Source organism: Humulus lupulus, chromosome 5 (genome assembly GCF_963169125.1).
Source record: "Humulus lupulus chromosome 5, drHumLupu1.1, whole genome shotgun sequence".
In the NCBI taxonomy this organism is placed as follows: Eukaryota; Viridiplantae; Streptophyta; class Magnoliopsida; order Rosales; family Cannabaceae; genus Humulus; species Humulus lupulus.
In genome coordinates, this window is record NC_084797.1 from 64,956,126 (window position 1) to 64,963,067 (window position 6,942).

General features: G+C 37.4%; 1 long non-coding RNA gene across 2 annotated transcripts; it reads right to left on the bottom strand.

Annotated features, from left to right (window-relative positions):
- Positions 1 to 288: 288 nt before the first annotated feature.
- On the bottom strand, positions 289 to 3,882 carry LOC133777409 (uncharacterized). Of its 2 annotated transcripts, XR_009868547.1 has the most exons (6): positions 3,796 to 3,882; positions 3,625 to 3,704; positions 3,274 to 3,530; positions 2,519 to 2,777; positions 2,267 to 2,385; positions 289 to 1,019 (listed from the first exon to the last, which is right to left on the bottom strand). It is a non-coding gene; the product is annotated as an uncharacterized LOC133777409 (long non-coding RNA). The 2 variants fall into 2 exon arrangements; XR_009868546.1 differs by lacking the exon at positions 3,796 to 3,882 and having other exon boundaries at positions 3,274 to 3,533; positions 3,625 to 3,711.
- Positions 3,883 to 6,942: the final 3,060 nt, after the last annotated feature.

Sequence of the window (6,942 nt, forward strand, 5' to 3'; positions counted from 1 at the left end):
ATAAAAATAAATAAATAAAAACCACTTAGAATTTTTCGTTACAATTTGAAGCCCACTGTATATTCGGTAGAAATCCTTTGAAGTTGTAATGTCAACAAATCCTGTTTTGGGAATAACACTCCATTTACTACAATACTTATCCAATGCTGCACTTGTAAAGGCGAGGGCATATTCAAGCACACTTCCAGTATTCATATTTTCCTTGTATAAAAGATCTGCAATTGGAAGACACTTCAATATTTTAAATGAACTATACAGATAAAAGCAAGATTCGCATATCAATTTAGGAAGCGGAGAATTTAAGTGATCGTCATTATTGAAGGCTGAAAATGTTTCGAGTAAATGTTTTGATTTCTCACAGAAAACATTCAAATAAACTAATATCTGCACAGCTTGACGATGTCTCATGACAACAATGTTGCAAAGAAAGCAAGCAATGAGTGTTAAAACTATCTTGCCCCAAAAGAGCACTGAACTAAATATATGAGAAGAGGGTATTGATAATTGATGCATATTTAAACTACTCTCCGCCTAACCCTACAATATTTGAGGAATAGCTATGTAGATGTTCAAGAAAACTCGAATCTCAAACTTTATGAGAGCAAACCACATGTTTGACAATTTGAACTACCCGAGAATCGATGATATATACATACAATGAGCTTTCGAAATATTGAATGTTCAGCTCTGTACCTGCAGCTTCTGCTTGTTTTGAAAGGGTGCTAAAAGAGGTTGGATTTGGGCATCCTGGCTTAGATAATATTGCAGCAGTGACTGATTTAAAGAAACTGACAATTGGACTATCTCCACCATCTTGAGAATGTAATACTTGACCATATGCACTAGGAAGTAAACCCAGCCAAGGGGCTGTTTGCATGAAGTGCCAGGTATCTACTTCTCTTTGTTCAGCATGTGAGATGGCAACAATAAGATTCAAACCCCATTGGACACATCTATCCAATGATCGAGCGTCTTGATAGCTTTGCCTGATAGTTGAGTCTCGTGAGCCAAAGCGATCCCTTCAGCCAAAGAGTAAATGTGGGCACCGTTTGGATGAAATGAAATAATGAATGTAAAACCAAACAAAAAGCAATTTCTAATTTTATAAGTAGAAAAATAACTTTTTTACCAACAATATTTAATTTGTACGCAATATATGTTATTGGATGTTAGATTAAACAGATTTAATGGTAACATGGAAGAAATTGGTTTTGAATATATTTGATACATAATAATGGTGAAAGAATATGAATGCGGAATTTGTTTTCAATGCTTATATATATATATATATTTTGATAGCCGAGGGTATCAGGGGCCCCACCCCCACTAATCCCTCGAGGCCCTGGTGCCAAGTGGTAATTACCACTTGAGCGACAGCAGCATGCCCTGAGGTCCATCCTTTGTGGATGACCCTCATTGGACCGCCCTGACCATCGCTTCAGCATGCCCTGAGGTCCATCCTTTTTGATAGTTTTCAATGCTTATATTGGGTATATATATCTTGGAGTTGTCAGAAACCGTTTAAATTAACAATGAGGATAATGTGAATATTAAAATTTGCAGAGATGTAGTGATATGGCGAGACTCATTTAACTTAAGTCCACAAATTTCAGAGGCAATATACAAAAATTAGACTCTATGTGACCTTGTGCTGGGAGCTGAGCCAAATATATCTAGACTAGAATAATATATAGAGTAAACTTTTTTGTTAAACAAAAAAAGAGAGGATAATTTAATCTTACACTGTGTCTCTCACCCTAAAATAATCCTATTACTAATTACTACTCATGGGTCCTAAATATTATTGTATGCTAGCTCATTAGCTGGGAAGTTGAAAATTAATTAAGCTCCCATACCAGTGAGATTTTTTGGGCCATAAAGACAAATGTATCACGTAAAATGAAGCAGGACTTGAATATCAATAGCTAGGTTGTGAATTTTAATGCTCATGATGTTCTTTTAGGGGTTGGTACATTATGTGTAAATCAAAAGAGTATGTAAGGGATTTCATTAAATAGTATCTACCTTCATAAAAATACAAACATACATATTTATATTTCCCTTATACTAAATACAAATAGTACCAGTATTTATACAACTTTCTTTGTGAAAGATTTTTTTTTTAAATAAAAAAGATTGTGAAGTTACTTTAATTAAGGTTTCCCTTCAGCATTTAAGATCTGATCCAATGTTTTTGGCATGAATTATGTTCTCAAAAAAACTTAAGGCACTAGTGCTTTGTCATAAGAATTAAGGAGATACTTACAAATGCATCTGCAATTGAACTTTTCTCCCCTGACAATACACGCTTTAGTGCCTCGACATTATACTCTGGGCCTCCACCTCGCAAGTCATCCAGGGTACACCAAGGAATCCCAAAGTCCACTACATAATCAACGATTTGTTAGCAGATTGAAGTGGAAACATAACATCTGAAATTCCATCTTGGTAGCCTAAATGGCATATTTCCTTGAACGGAAAAGAAAACAAAATTAAAAACTAGCGACAAGTTTCTCACATGGATCAAATGAGAACTTCTCAATCTTTTATAGTGTAACATCAAGGATTAGCCCAGGTCCTGTGTCAAATAACTTATGAGTAGTTTTGAAGATTATGTACACTGAAACTTGTATATAAAAAAAATTAGCTTATGGAAGTCAAAACTTTCCAACTACTAGACGCATTACCAAGGGGGCTCATCTCATCCAAGCCCTCTGAGTGAACAACTAATGCATATTTCATGCAAATCGCTGCAATGCTTTAGCCATCTTCAAGACCTATTCAATGAACCACAGAAATATGAAACAAGGTATTAAAAGATTATGCTTGTCAAAGAGTTGTTTAATGTGAATTACATGCAAGTCATAGTGATATAGAATTTATAAGCCATTTAATCTATTTGCATTAAAGGATATACATTATAAATTAAAATAAACACTTTGTTTTAATTAGTTAAACTGGTTCCATGCAGCTAGATGGGTCCTTACGATTTACACTAAAATTACAGAAGACTGAGCTAGATGATAGAGAGTATCACAAGTCACAATCTGAAATTCTCCAATTCTAACACAAGTCTCAAATGAAAAAGGCATTCAAATCTTTAGTGTTTGTTCCTATGTGGACTTTATCTTTTTTGTTTTACAAACGGTTCCATCATCATTTATGTAAAAGCCTTAGATATGCTAGTCACCATGAACATCATATGTAGACCACAATTCAACAAAACAGATAGATGTAAAGTTTAAAATTATAAAAATTTGACAAAAAACTTACCAAATCTTCTGCATAGACACCCACAACAACATACTGTACTCTTGATGGGTTTAACATAGGGCCCAATATATTAAATACAGTTTTTACTTTTAGCTTTTTCCTGACTGAGCGGACAAGCTTCATTGCTGGATGATATGTTGGAGCCATCATAAATCCAATGCCTGCTTCTTTGACACAGCTTGAAACTCCTTGTTATCAGGAGATATATTGACCATGTGATAATTAGTTCAGTTACACTCTTACAAGATGAGAAGCTGCTACTGACAAAGACATTAACAAATTTGAAATTAGTTTAGCATCTTATTAATCTACCAGCTTATTCATCTAAAACATAAATTTTACAGCACCAACCTCAGGTTCCAGGTCGATAACTATCCCCAACTCTTCTAATACATCGGCACTTCCACATGCCAAAGAACTTGAATGATTTCCTTGCTTAAAGGGAAAAAAAATCAAGTTTAGCTCTAACAATTTACAGTATGGGATCACATTCATGTCAAGTAATCAATAATTTGATGCCACCTTTGCAATTTTGGTACCACAAGCTGCAGCAAGTATCGAAGCTCCAATCGAAATGTTAACTGTGTTTGCTCCATCACCACCTGTTCCAACAATGTCCACTGCATCAAGTAAGCCCTCTACCTCTAAACTATGCTTGATCATCGCCCTCGCAAGCCCCACAATCTGTTTAACCACTAAAATCCATAAGTCATTTCTTTACTTATTTCCTTGAAACATACCCCCAAAAATTCTTTAGTAGAGAACCTACAGCCTATCAAAATTTCTTTGAAAATAAACAATTGCATTGATAACGTTTCTTTCTATCCAAACAACATGGTTATAAGACTTTCAACAGTCTAAAATCCTGGCTGGACAAACTAAGTTATCTAGTATAAATAAATTCACATTGATATGAATAAAGGACCTTACTTCCTCGAAAAACTCTCCTTTGGCTCTCAGTAACACCAGAAAAGCACTAATCAAAGCCTCATTGGCACCATTCAGCGAAAAATCTAGTGATGCTTCAGCCTCTGACTCTGATAAATCCACACGATTTATCAATGATTCAATCAATTGTCAAAATCCATTAAACCCATTTTAGAACTTTTCGAGAAACCATCATCCAAATTGAATAAAAACCCAATTTTTTTTTCTAAAAAAAAAAATCATCTCATACCTCATTGAAGGATGATTTGGGTGGGCATGGATTCTCAAGAATAGTGGGTAGAGAACTAACCACCGAGCTAGCTCCATCTGTCAATCTTCTTCGGTTTCCATGGAAAAGCAACGACGTGGAGAACAAACGGCTCCAGGACTGGTTTTGGTGCTCAAGCTTATTGCAGCCAAACGATGAAGATAGACCAACCAGAGACTGGTGTGTGCACAATGCCATGATTTTGAATTGTTCCACCCCGATAAAAAAAGGGGTTATTCCAATTTTGAACAAATAGCTAGAACAGTGCAAGGATTTGATGTAAAGAACAAGATTAGGTGAATACAAAACCAACCTATGAAAATTATCTTAATTTCTCTAAATATATATATATGTGTGTGTGCTTACAAATTCATATAGATATATGCTTGAAAATTATACAATATAAAAAATAGGTTCAATCTATGAAAAAAAATTTATGCAACTAAAAAAATAAGATGTCGAAACCATTATCTTACCACTCCGCGTCAATGGCAAAGAGATCCAGCCCCACCCTTCCGCCCACCGTCGACCAATCGTTGTTGCGACCACCATATGCTGCCACTGCGAACCACCCCACATCATCGTTGTGAGCCACCGCACGCCGCCATGAGTCTAGTCGTGGTCTCCCATGGATGTGAGAGAGGAAGATAGAGGAGACATGGAGCTTGAGAGGAGATGGTTTGAGAGAAATAGAGAGAAAGATGATGGGGGCGGCTGAGAGGAGAGGGGCATATATATGAAGAAAAAGAGATTTAGGGATTTTTTCCTTTATTAATATTTTTTAATATAAAAAGTTTTAAATAGATAAGATAAAAACTGAGAGAAACGTGACTATATTAATGTTGGAGCCCAAAATTTTGAGTCACCCGCTCATGGTGGTTTTTTTACCAAGTATAATACTTTTTTGATTCTGTTAGATTTTAGTGTTGTCCTATGCCCTTTTTGGTGTAGTGAACTCCTTGAGTTCGGTTGGTGCCATCCGGTATGGTGCCTTTGAAATAGGCTCAGTGCCCGGTACTAGTTCGATTGTGAAGTCTATCTCCCGTGTTGGCAGCAATCCTGGTAGTCGTCAGGAAATACCTCTAGGAATTCCTTTATAATGCGTACTTCTCCAACCTTTAGTGGTGTTTCCTTTACCACATTCGTGACGTTGGCTAAGAATGCATGACATCCTTTTTCTGTCATCCTCTGAGCTTTGAGAGATGAAATAAGCGGCATACGTAGTCCTAAATTTTTTCCCATATAGCATAGTTTCTAACCGTCAGGAGTCTCGAACATCACTTGCTTACGTCTATAGTCGATGGTTGCGCCATGCCTTGCTAGCCAATCCATGCCCAGTATTACATCAAAGTATTTGATCTCTAACTCTATCAGGTCTCCTTCTAGTTCTATGTCCTCAATTTTGATCGGTACGCCCCATATTATCCGTGATGATAGGACTACTTCACCCGAAGGCCACTATGTCACAAACATAGTTCTACAAGGTTTGTCTAATTTCTCTATCATTCCTAATGAGATATACGAGTATGTTGTTCCCGAATTAAACAATACTAGAACATACACTATCGAGGATAGGAATCTGAACTGTGACCACTTTATTGCTAGCGTCAGCTTCTCCCTGGGTTAAGGCAAAGACTCTGGCAGGAACCATCTTGCTGTCCCTTTTCTCCTCTGGCTTGAGCTGGGGACATTGCCTCCTTTGGTGACCTTCTTGACCACAGTTGAAGCATTCTTTGGTGTTTGTACGACACTCACCAGGATGTTTCTTTTGGCACTTTGCACATTGCAGGTATTCTACATAACCCGACCTATTATCTCCATTGTTCGTCCATGCCCTTTTATCGTTATTGGACCGCTTATTTTCAGGATGCCTTCTTTTTTGACCATTACTATTGTTGTTGCTAGACTGATGGCTGTTGTGGTTGTTGTTCTGACCATTCTGAGGTTGACTCTGCTGTTTAGACTCAGGTTTAATAGCTTCCTCTTTACTAACATTCGCCTGAAGCCTTTTCTACTTCTATAGCCATTTCTAAAGCATCGGCGTAAGTAGTGGTTCCAGGGTTTGCTAGCTTAACCCCTAACTCAATCTTTGGTCTAAGTCCTCTAACGAACTTGCTCACCCTCAGAAAGTCAGTTGGAACCAAATCTGGTGCAAACTTGGCTAATCTATCGAACTGCCGAGCATACTCTGCTACCATCCAGTTGCCCTGCTTCAGATTAGTGAACTCCTCGATCCTTGTGGCGATGACTGCCGATTTGCAGTACTTTTTGTGGAAAAACTCCACAAATCTGGTCCATTTCATGGTGGCGACGTCATGAGTTTGCTGAACTAAGTCCCACCATATTCTAGTATTCTTCTTAAGTAGAGACGAAACGCAGGATATGCGATCTGCGTTGCTGAGATTCATGTGCGCTAGGATCGACTCTACATTTCTGAGCCATTCTTCTGCCTCGAAGGGATCTATTGTCCCTTC